This window comes from Ascaphus truei, chromosome 1, assembly GCF_040206685.1.
Source record: "Ascaphus truei isolate aAscTru1 chromosome 1, aAscTru1.hap1, whole genome shotgun sequence".
Taxonomy (NCBI): Eukaryota; Metazoa; Chordata; class Amphibia; order Anura; family Ascaphidae; genus Ascaphus; species Ascaphus truei.
In genome coordinates this window covers 496,532,852-496,546,173 of record NC_134483.1, presented here as the reverse complement: position 1 = coordinate 496,546,173, position 13,322 = coordinate 496,532,852, and the positions used below count along the sequence as shown (strand labels likewise).

General features: G+C 38.8%; 1 protein-coding gene across 1 annotated transcript in view; it reads left to right on the top strand.

Moving 5' to 3' along the window:
* C1QTNF7 (C1q and TNF related 7) overlaps positions 1–13,322 on the top strand; it is a 116,992-nt gene that overhangs the window by 93,037 nt on the left and 10,633 nt on the right. The gene's annotated exons all lie outside the window — the stretch shown is intronic.

The window sequence follows — 13,322 nt, the reverse complement described above, 5'->3', positions numbered from 1 at the left end:
GAGAAAACAGAACACTAAATCCAAACCTGGCAATGCCAGAAAAAAGTTCAAGGATGCGTTCCCATAAATAAAAGCTTATTTTAATGGATCAGAAACCAAAAAAAAAACACACCAACGCGTTTCAGACTATCGCTAGTCCTTTATCAAGGTGAATGACTACTTACTCGCTAAGAGTGTCATTTATACCTGAAAAGAAATCCAGGCACGCTAATCGCCAATACTTCCGCATATGTCACGTGATGCAGACGTCGAATGTCATCTCGTACGGCCGCGTCATAACATATGCGCATATCGAGTCCAACAACCAGGGGGTGCGGCATAGAGACAGGGCAGCCACTAAAGCAAGTAGCGGCTCCCAAGTATCCAGCGCTACTCCCATAGAGGGAGTTGAGCATGAAAGCTAATGGCGCCCATCGACGTGACATCATTACATCACGCGACGCGGCGCATGACGTCCGCGTGTCATAGGATCTAATTAACATAGAAAAAAACTTTATTAAATGTAAAATTATTGACACTCCAAGAGGGCAATATCAAAGGAAAAGAAAAACAACATGTGAATAATGAAATAACCTAATTAAACATAAAAAAGTTACAAAATAACAAAAAAAAACTTTTTAAAAAGAATCATTAAAAAAAAATAACAACCTTTGATATTGGCTAAGATTATCCTAGTAACGAAGGTAGTGCATTAGGCAATGTAATCTTAGAATAATACAAAAAGATACATATAAACTGTATATATTAAATCCACAGAGCCTAATACATATTGAAAAAGAAAATGAGACTGACCGAGAGCATGTAAACAATTAGTAAATTCTTAATAAGCATATACTGTTTCGGTTATATTATGAAATCAACAACCGAAAAATATATTACTCACATCAATTCTATCTCGTAGATACTAATCTGTCAAACAGTTAACATAAATGATTTGAATGAACACACATGATTATGCATACTCTATACACGGTCATCCTGAAAACTGCTTATGAATGTAACAAACACTAGCCAAATGCAAAAAATAGCAATAGTTTGAAAACAATTTTGATACATAAATTATGTGTCATAAAGAAGGGGTCCTATGTCCCAATCTGAATTTAAACCACATGGGGCACTTGTCTGTAGTGTGAAAATCCAGTATAGTTCCCGTTTATTCAGGGTATTTAGTCTATTCCCCCCTCTGATTGGACACGGTATGTACTCTATACCTTAAAAAGATAAATTATTAACATTACCCAAACTACAATTGGTAAAATGAAGGGACAATGGGTGGTTCGTATCTTTTTTAACAATAAGACGCAGGTGTTCAAGAATCCGAACCTTTAAACATCTAATAGTACGTCCTATGTATTGCTTGCCGCAACCGCAACTGAGCAAATATACCACAAAAGTGGTGTCACAATTAATAAATGATTTTGCATGAAACGTTTTTCCCGTTTGGAATGAACTAAATTCTGAAGTTTGTTTCATAAATTTACATGCTTTGCAATTAGAGCAATTGTAACTACCTTTAGGTAGAGTATTTGTGGGTATTGGGTCTGAAATAAACATGCTTGCAGAAACATGATTGGCAATTGTTTTTGCCTTTCGGAAGACAAATCTAGGGCCTTCTTCATAAACTGATTGTAAAACTGGGTCTGCTGCCAGTACTGCCCAATGTTTTCTAACTATGTTTTTAATAGTCATGGCTTGATTATTTTGTTGAACCATAAAGTATGGTGAATGAAAATCTTTTTCTTGACCTTTTTTGTTTCTGTCCAAAAGAGTTGTTCTATTCATCATTTGTACCTCCTTAAGAGTTCTATCAAGATCTTTTTTCAAATATCCCCTAGCTTCAAAGCGCTCCATCAGATCAAGGGACTTAACCAAAAAATCCTCATCATTTGTACAAATTCTTTTTAATCTTATCAGCTGGCCTTTGGGAATTCCTCTAATGAGTGATTTGGGGTGGCAGCTGTCAGCGCGCAAAAATGTGTTGCGTGAATTAACTTTATGATAAACCGTAGTGATAATATTTTTGTGTATATCAATAAATAATAATAAATCCAAAAAGTGAATATGGTGAGAATCATAATTGATAGTGAATTTTAAATTGAAATCATTATTATTAAGGTGCTCAGTGAATAATAAAAGTGAGTGCTCATCCCCGTTCCAAATAAAAATAAGATCGTCTATATAACGTTTGTAAAAAGTGATAAAGTGTCTAAAGGGATTCTTTTCTCCAAACACGTGGTTCGACTCCCACCAACCTAAAAAAAAGGTTGGCATAGGAGGGGCAAAACTAGTGCCCATAGCGGTACCACGTGTCTGGAGAAAAAAATCCTCGTCGAACATAAAATAATTGTGGGTTAACAAAAAACGTATAGCATTTACAATAAAAGTGCTCTGTGCAGGTGATAAATCAGAATGTTGTAAATAAAATCTGACAGCTGCCAGCCCATGTTCATGCTGTATAACTGTATACAATTAAGTTACATCAAGGTTGAGCCAGAAAAAATTACTTTCCCATCTGATGGAGCTAAGTTGATTCTGAAGATCTCCACTATATTTTATGTATGAAGGTAACATTTGCACCATACTTTGCAGGCAATGATCAACATATCTTGATACACCATCTCCCAAAGATCCAATACTGGAGCAAATCGGCCTCCCAGGTGGGGAGACCAATGTCTTGTGGATCTTTGGGAGATGGTGAAAGATAGGTATAATGGGATAAGGGCAAAACAAAAATTCTAATTCCTTGGCATCAAGGGCGCCTAACATGGAGCCATCGTCTAGAAGGGATCTAAGCCCCCTAATAAAGGTGGCAGTGGGGTCTCCTCTCAACAAAACATAAGAAGTTTTATCATTCAATTGTCGGAGGGCCTCTGTTATATAATCATCTCTATTGAGGACCACAATTGCCCCTCCCTTATCAGCCCCCATGATGACCAAGGAACTATTGGCCATAAGTGTGTTTAAAGCTAACCTTTCAGATAATGTAAGATTATCTATTCTATGCTGCAACGGTGACATAGAAAATGTATAACCTTTGGAAAGAAGAGACAAATCCCGTTCTATAAGTTGCTCAAAAGTAGCCAGACAGTTGCCCTTCATATGTGCTGGATAGAAAATAGATCTATTTCTAAAACCAGATGACCATCTACCTAAAAAAGAAGAGGGAACATCTGCATCATCAACATTTTCAACCATTAAATCTATCAAATCTTGTGCACAACAATGTTCTTTGAAGCTAAATTGTTTAACTTCTTGAGCAATATTAGAAACAACAGGACTGGATTCATTGTCAATACTTGCAGATACTGTTTGATTGACATTATCCTGGCTATAGAACCTTTTCAAAGTTAGTTTGCGTATATTTATGAAGGTCAATGATGGTTTCAAAAAGTTTGAAGTCACTACAAGGAGCAAATTTTAAGCCTTTATCAAGGACTGATAACTCAGCCTGACTAAGGACAACATCAGAAAGATTAATAACTCCAGTTTGATCAATTAAAAGTTCTTCTTTCTTTTCTGAGGATTTTTTATGTCTCCTTTTTTGGCTCCTCCTTGTGCGTCTGTATTGACCCTGTTTTTTGACCCGAAGAAGGTTCTAGACTCGTACTCCGACTCCCCTTGAAAATTTTGATTAGATGTTGCACCCCCTTGATGTCCATTGTGCCTATCTGTGGGGCTATCAAAAGTTGGATTTTCTCTATCATTGGCTGACATACGTCTAGGACAATAGTCCGTATCAGAGCCCTCTGATTCTGCACTTGCTGAGTGAGAAAATGATATATTTTTCTTCAAGATAGACTTTTGATAATGTTGACCTTTATTTTGGTTGGACTTATGGGGTGTTGAGGAGTTAAAATTCTTGTAACGGGGGGTTTCTGCCAAACATAACCCTGGTTGCAGTCGTAATCTTGTTTGTCCCTTTCAAATTTCATTTGTTTTTTTGGACATGATCTCTTTTTCCATGCTTTTTATATTATTAGATAGGGTAAGATCAAGATCATCAAAGCCATCCATTTCCTTAAATTGACAAAGATTTTTTTGGAGGGATGTTATTTCCTCATCCAGGAAGGTTTTTTCTTTGGTTTTGGCTTTGATAATGAGATCAATAAGGGTAAAAGAGCATACATTCAGTGCTTCTTTCCATTTGGTTTCAAATTCCTGGTTAATAAAACCAAATGTGGGGGATTTCTTCACACGTAGACCCCTAGGTATCCTTTGTGTTGTTACATAATTTTGCAAAGAAATAATATCCCACCAGAGTCGTATTTTTGTGGATACAATTTTATCCAGCTTTGAAAAATGAATTTTTAAGTCAGACACATCATCACAGTATAACTCTAAAGTGTTGTCAAAAACCTGTTGAGCTTTCTTGGGAATTGTCTGAGCAATTAAAAGCAAATTGAACAGGAATGTCCGTGTCAGTCTCATAATCAGTTTCCGTGAGGTTCTGATCCATAATGTAGTCTGAAATCAAATGTTGTGTAACCAACAATAAACTACAAAAAAGCTAAAGGGAAACGAGCTAACCCACAACTTGAGTACAATGAAGAAAAACGTTGTATGGTGCTCAGGATAAAACAGAAATACTAAATGTTTATAAAGCCTTGTAGGATGGAATTAACCCAATAAAGGCATATATCAGATGATTCCAAGAGATGCGTACTGGCACACTATAATCTCACAAGCAAGGCAGTAAGGATATAATTATAGTAAAGCACCCTCAGGTGACCAGTGAATGAGCATCTATTAAATGGAAAACAGTAATGATAAAGTCCAGAACAAATGTGGGTAAATTGGAAAGGACTCACATGGGAATGAATATCCATGATGAACAGCAAGTCCAGATGTATCCAGGATCCCATGGGTTAACTGTGCCTCCGCCTGTGGAGGAATATGTAGAGCAGGAGAGAAAACGGAGCACTAAATCCAAACCTGGCAATGACAGAAAAAAGTTCAAGGATGCGTTCCCATAAATAAAAGCTTATTTTAATGGATCAGAAACCAAAAAAAACCACACCAACGTGTTTCAGACTATCGCTAGTCCTTTATCAAGGTGAATGACTACTTACCCCCTTAGAGTGTCATTTATACCTGAAAAGAAATCCAGGCACGCCAATCGCCAATACTTCCACATATGTCACGTGATGCAGACGTCGAACGTCATCACGTACGGCCACATCATAACATATGCGCATATCGAGTCCAACAACCAGGGGGGTGTGGCATAGAGACAGGGCAGCCACTAAAGCAAGTAGTGGCTCCCAAGTACTCCCCCAGAGGGAGTTGAGCATGAAAGCTAATGGCGCCCATCGACGTGACGTCATTACATCACGCGACGCGGCGGGTGACATCCGCGTATCATAGGATCTAATTAACATAGAAAAAAACTTTATTAAATGTAAAATTATTGACACTCCAAGAGGGCAATATCAAAGGAAAAGAAAAACAACATGTGAATAATGAAATAACCTAAATTAAACATAAAAAAGTTACAAAATAACAAACAAAATGATCCCCTGACGTAGTGACGTTCCCCGTCACGAAACGCGTAGGAGGAGCCTAAAGTGAACGTCAATCAGGACTCTCATCCACTCTCCGGTCAGTTCACTGAACAGTGACGTCAGCACGCGCAAGTCTGGATAGCGCGAAACACACGCGACCAGAGGCAGGAGCTGACAGAGACTGGGGTGTGTTGTGGGACAGCCGGGTCGGGCGTTTGAATTGTTTTTAAACTCACGGAACTTGTGAGTATATTTCTGCAGCTAGCTAGGATGCGTCATTAAAGTTTTTTTTTTTACTGTATTGCGCAATCCTCTGTCTTTTGTATACCCCTATGCTGGAGGCACATACAGGAGAGCAGCACAGAAGGAGAAAGCACTTTCCTGAGACGGAGTTTCTTCAAGGATCCAGGAGAGACAGAATCAACACGTGGGGTTCGGGTTAACCTGTGAACGTCTGGATTTGAAGAAACAAGGATATAGATTCTCTCAACTGCATGAGACCCACTTTATATCTAGTAAGTGGGCATTTCATTTAGAGGCATACAAGGGAGAACTTCATTTGCTGTTAAGTCAATACTGCGCAATGTGGTGTCTCTGTTCTTGTCTCAATCAATAGGAACACACTTGCTGCAGGAGAGTGATTTTATTCTACCCAAGTCAAGGACAGAGTCCATTTCACCTATAGACTTTGAAAAGACTTCACTTCACTGATATATCCTTTATATTATTTTATTATTATTAATATAATATATTGTTAATATTATCACTATTTGTATGCGCCAGGTATTTATTCCACTTTTGTATTATTATATTGTTTTTAGGGTTCACTTGAGATTGCACCCATAGTAGAATCACCAGGCAGCTTCATCACACGTTTATATGCACTACACATATACACATTTGGTCTAGCGCTAATTTAAGTTATCTTTGTTAACATTATGATATTTGACAATGATGTATCGTTAAGCTTTGTACAACCATTTATTCGCAAGTATTTATGGAATGTGTAATGCATAAATTTAGTTTATTAACTGTTTCATTCCCCTCCCCCCTCCATCCTAGTTTAAAATCTCCTCCAACATTTTTAGCATTCTCCCCCATAGCACAGAAGATCCCTCTTCATTGAGGTGCAATCCGTCCCTAGAATATAGATGGCACCTCTCAGAAAAGGAGTCCCAGTGCTCTAAAAACCCAAACCCCTCCTTCCTACAAGACTTTCTTAGCCATGCATTAACCTCCCTGATCTCTGACTGTCTCCCAGCAGTAGCGCATGGCACTGGTAGTATTTCAGAAAATACTACCTTGGAGGTCCTTGCCTTAAGCTTTTGGCCTAGATCCCTGTAATCATTTTTTAGGACCCTCCATCTTTCTCTAACTTTGTCATTGGTGCCATGGTGTACCAAGACCCCCGGGTCAATCCCAGCCCCCCCAACAATCTGTCTACCCGATCCGCAATGTGCCGAACCCGAGCACCAGGGAGACAACAAACTGTTCGGCTCATGCGGTCCTGGCAACAGATTGCCCTATCTACCTTCCTAATAATGCAGTCCCCTACCACCACAATCTTTCTTTGTATCTGAGCATCCTGAGTCCCCACTGTGCTGGAGGAACTATTCCCCTGGCTGCTAGAGGAATTAGTCTCCTCCAGCCTAGCTATTTCTGCCCCAACATTCCCAATATCTTCACTCAACACGGCAAATCTATTGGGATGTGTCAGCTCAGAAATGACCTGTTGCCCCTGCTTCCCCTTCTGACTGTCACCCAGCTACCTACCTGCTCCTCACTAACAGCGCCACCATCTGCATCACTAGTCGAAGCAAGGGCCTGCTCAGTGAGCTCTAATTCCCTTTCAAGATTGCCAATGTCCCTCAATATTGCAAGTTGCCTCTTCAGATCAGCAATCTCTGACTCTAAAGAGATCACCCGCTCACACTTCTCACAGCGGTATGCTCCTTGGAACAGCTGCTCCATGTGCACATACATGTGGCAGGATGTGCATTGAGTGGCATTTTCAATCCTGCTCATTCTAGCAACTATGAAGTTTAGAAGTACTAACAGTAACTGTACTTCAATAAACTATACCTTGTTTAACCGCTACCTTGTTCAAACTGCTTCTGGTTCTAACTGCACACACTTTAAACAACCAGCGCTGCTTCTGGTTCTAACTGCACACACTTTAAACAACCAGCACTTCAAATCATCCACACAGATCAGTCAGTACACGCAAGCCTTAATAAGCTTTTGAACAGGCAAAATACACTGACAGAAGGGACTTATTGGGCTACAATAAAACAAAATGTAAGTGAAGAGACAAACAAAAGTTACAAAATCCTTTGTTTATTACAAAATATAATAGACAATCAACACAAATCTCTATGATCCTAAAGAAACATTGGAATACACTAAGATTGGATGAAGACCTCAAACCAATCTTGACAAGTGGACCACGCATAGTTTTTAAGAAGGCCAATACAATTGCATCATCAGTATCTCCCACCCTGTTCAACTCCGTAGATGAATATAAGAACTTTCGGAATATTCCTAAGGGCTTTTTTTCCTGTGGCTACTGCAATTTTTGCAGATTTGCGAAACCTTTAAAAAGAATTAGATAACCACAATCAAAGGAGAGTCATAAGACACAAACTTTCATCAACTGTCACACTAGCTTTGTCATATACACACTTTGGTGTGGGTGCGGCAAGTGCTATGTGGATCGGACAATAAGACCCCTAAAAATGAGGATCTCTGAGCATGTCAGGCTTATTAAGAATCATGATACGACTCATCCTGTCTCTAGACATTTTTCAAGTTGTGACAAAGGTGGTATTAATAATTTCCATTTTTCAGGTCTTGAGCATGTTGTTCTACACACCAGAGGGGGAAATAGACTTAATCTGCTCAATCGTAGAGAGATGTATTGGATCTTTTTCTTAGATAAATTACATCCCAAAAGAATCAACATAGATTGGGAATTAAAACCTTTCCTTATTTAATTATTTAATAATGTAATAAGATATTAAACTAATTGTCTGATCCCATCTGCTGTGTAGATTTATACAGATGTTTGATTGAGGTGGAATTTATACATCCTCATCATGCATTTGGATAGGTTCTATACTTTCTCCATCATTTCTCTTATTCAACTATATTTAGTTCATTTGTATAGAGGAATATGTCATACATTTGATTTATCAAGATAATGTTTTTATTACAACACTCTGATAGCTACTTGTAGCATCAATATATGTCATGGTGATTGATAAATATGATACAATCCTTTTTATGTCCAAATCTATATTATATTTATGATATAAATTACATTAACAAAGATATCAATAATTGTACATTTAATATTGATTGTAATTATTCACTATTGGATATTTTGATTATTACTATCATTGTTTTATAGCATATATTTTTATCATCAATAGATGAGAAACATAGTCAGGTTTCAACCTAATATGCATTGTAGTATGAGGTTATATAAATGTATATACTACTGATTAGGTTTAAGAATTTTTTGACTTAGACATACAGCAGTTTGAATAATGTTATTAAATTTATACAGATTGATAATTTATATATATGATTCATGGTAGTCTATCTATGTAGACTGAGTTTTTGATTGTTTTTATTCTTTTTTTCATCACATTTTTTCATTGTTGTTGTATAACACATATGTTGTATAGAGAGATGTATATCTCTTTATGTTTTTACCTAAGTGTTTTGGATTAAGTGTTTTGCCTGTGTGTTCTTTCTGATTAATCAAATTCTTGTAGGCAACTCTCCTTCATTTACATACCAACATCAGACAGGGATTACAATCACTTATGTGATTGGAAGATGTCTGAATGAGGAATTATTGAGATGCTATAAAAATGTGATTCACTACTTACCTGTTACTCTTTGATAAAGCACCCTGCTTGTGAAACGTGTTAGAGTGACTGAATCAGTTGTGTTCTGTCCATGTTTTTATATGAATAAACTCTTCTGAATTATTCTCCCCACGACTGACGCTGTGCACCAGTTTTTTCCCTTTTGAGAGTTTCTACATATAATTCAGAATAACACAGCATTTGAAGTCTTATCATTAATCCCATCAAGACCCTGAAGGAGAGCTTTTGGAGGAGGGTGAGAAGGGGAGACCGGTTTAGGAGATGGCCCATTGATATTGACATACTTCCCATGTGGAGCACAGGTTAAGCCAATTGGAGGTATATAATGGGACAATGGGAACCTCTATCTCTCATTTGTTCTTTTCTCTCGCATGTCCTGGTTAACATCATGTTATTTGTTTTACTGAATACTGTGTTATAATTAACCAGCATTAACTGAGGTTTACATCATGTTTAATAGGTTAATGTAGTCCTGTTAGGCTAATAAGTCTAGCCCAGTGATCCACTTTTCTTTTAAGCACCCTGCTTTATTATGGTTATACAGGCATACCCCGCCTTAACGTACGCAATGGGTCCAGAGCATGTATGTAAAGCGAAAATGTACTTAAAGTAAAGCACTACCTTTTTTCCCACTTATCGATGCATGTACTGTACTGCAATCATCATATACGTGCATAACTGATGTAAATAACGCATTTGTAACAGGCTCTATAGTCTCCCCGCTTGCGCACAGCTTCGGTACAGGTAGGGAGCCGGGATTGCTTTTCAGGACGTGATGACAGGGGCATGCGTGAGCTGTCATTTTCCTATTGGGCGATATGCCCTTACTCGCGAGTGTACTTAAAGTGAGTGTCCTTAAACCGGGCGATGCCTGTATATATTTCTTGAACTGGTTTCTGGCTAATCTAATAGTGTTATTGTATCTTTTAAAAATTAACTCAACTGCATCAAAATACAATTTAATTCAAATAAATGTGTTAATTCATGAAGTTCTCAGTTTTTCCTGGTCAGTCTTCATGAGTATAATGCATAGCATTTGCACTACTGTAAGTTGAGAAGATGGAGTGATACTGAAAAACTTTTCTTTGTTTCATGTTTTGTTTTCTCTTTTATATGTGATTTCAATCTGAAACAATGAGGGATGTAAAGTGATTGCAGGTTATGCATTAGGCACTGTTGTGAAAAGTAGATTTCCTGTTTGCTTTGGAGCATTAATGTTTTTTTTGACAACATGTGAGCACATTACATAAGAGTTTGCCAAGGTTCTGTAAAAAAAGAATTATTACTTATAGGAGCCAATGTGCTAAGATCATATTTGAATTTGTTTTGTGTGAAACGGTTGTTCCCTCTGGTCTGACCCACCCAACCTCACATTGGCCCCTGTGGTCTATCCAGCCCTCATTACATGTTCGTGTCTGGTGGTGCACCTGTAGGCAACAGGACTCCTGAGTCTCCCGCATGATGGTATTAGGGGATGTCAAGCCAGACAGGCAGCTGAGGTAGTGGGTGCGAGTCCTACCTATATCATGTGCAGCGCCTCCACCTCATCAGGATCTATGCGTCCGCAGGGAGAGGGTCCTGATGAGGAAGTCCTTCTTGGTGGTGAGGGCCCCTGGAGAGTAATTTCAGACTCACACCATGGGGTTCTCATTGAACAAGTCATCTTTATTGTGCTTGGTGTTTTGGGCCAGCTGCCTCTCGCAGTCAGCTCTTCAGCCGCACATCGCTCCGTGCTCCCCTTTAAAAGGTACGCCCTCCCAATGGAGTGGGATCCCCTCTCCCTGTAGGGAGATCACCCCTGTGCCAGGTCCCTGGACACAGTTGGCCTTTTCTAACTGGATATATAGAACGGCGCCACTAGTTACTGCACTAGTGGGCACATCAGAACTTGCTGCTTCGCCTTCACCTTGCAGCAACCAACCTAACTTTTGGCAGTGCGGTGCCTTATATACCTCAGGAGGCAGGCAAACCTCTGATGTCACTAACTGTGGACTCAGAGCATGTAGCCACTCCCATCCATACATAGGGCACCTCACCAGGGTGTGAGGGCAAACCTCCATGATTACTGCTGGCATTCCTGTAACTTACCAGGTTTTGCTGCCAGCAGGAGAGATGACTGTAGACCATTGTTACGCATGGCTACATGTATATCACTATTATTGTGCTAAAAAGTAGTTCAAGACTTCATTAAATGTGCATCACATACTGTATATCAGGGGTGCGTAAACTGGGGGGCGCAAGATTTTTCTGGGGGGCGCGGTGGTTGCAGAGGCCCTGCGCTCTTCCCCAAGGGATTTTAATTAAATGCAAGGGGATGGTGTAAGGCCTCTGCAATGTCCATTACCTTGTCTTCGGCAACGCGGCGTCAAATGGCGCAGCGGGGTCACGTGACGTCATTTTGCCACACAAGTGGCAACTCCGTGCCAAAAATCTGTTTGCATTGCGTAGTATAGTACCCAGGTCCTCAAATCTAAACAAATAAGGAGTTGGGCATACTTTAAATCTATTGTGTCAAAAGCAAGAAGAATTATTTTTTGTTGAGCAGTTTAACGTAATATTTGATTGCATATGAATGACATATTATCAGTAGTTCTATTATCTAAAATGGTTATTTAGTAAGCATTAAAAATGCTGCATATGACGGAAACGTTTTTAGCAGTTTAAGCTCTGCAAGACTTCATGCCATTTTATAAGATCACATTTGTGGTTATCTATGTATGTTTTTATTTTGACAGCACCAACAATGTTCAGAGCTCTTTACAAAACAGACAGAGTACAGGGAAATATAATATAGGTATCAAAAGCAGCTTTTTATCAATAGTTTCTGACTGCAAAAATGGACATATTCTTTTATATATCTGGTGCTGCTTTCGGTCCAGTTTTGCCCCATACATACTGTAGCTGACCCATATGTGAACCTGGTTACCAATCCTGAAAGACAGAAGTGTTACACGAGATCGCTTTTTACCTGTCATTACTCAGATTTGTGTGTGGTGGGGGGGGGGGGTTGTTTTAAAGGGCTCAGATGGTTTTAGAGTAACATTCCTCTAACCCTAACAGGCATACTAATATATCAGTTTGAAAATATGATCTTAAATGTGCTCAGTATTCCCACATTTGGTGCACAGATTTCTTTATGGCACAGTTTATTTCTATGTTCTTCTATGTTACAATAAATGACTTTCTGAACTCTGCTTCAAAGAATACGAGATCAATAGGTGCTGTCGCAGCTTTGGTCTGTGCAACATCCCACATGCTATCTCTTTTCAGATTATGCTCAACACAGCTGGTAAATGATTTTTCTGGATAAAGCCCCAGAATCCCACAAGACTTGCAATTTGGGAAATATCATCGTTTCAGTCAATTTATGGTGAAGGGCCATTAAACATCATAATGACTTAACTGCTGTAGATTTCTTTACAAATTTATTGCAAAAGAACATGCTTATAGTATGCAAATTAAAGTGAAACAAGATATGGGTCTTGTTGTGTAAGTCATGGTTATAACACTTTAATGTTTGCGGTGTAAGAAAGATGGCAATATTGCATGTGGTGGTTAATCCTACACTATAATGAGGATCAACAGTCCATGTGCAAACATCAGAACTATGAGGCTTGAATTGAGGTCTGGAATTTCCCAGCTAAACAACATTCAATCCCTTCAGAAGATTTTGTTACCAAACATGACCATATCATCGGCACATACATAGTGAAGGAAGGAAGGAAATACGATGTGACTGCATAGTAAGATTGATACAATCATTACCATATTTGTACCAAGATAATCCTCGCCTGAAACCACTTTACAGCTGCTCTTAGCCAACTGCTCTACAACATTTCTTAGCCAATGCACAGTCTGAAAAATCTAGTGGTAAAACCTGGGCAAAAAAAAAGAAATGCACCAGATAAATCAAAGGAAAATAATT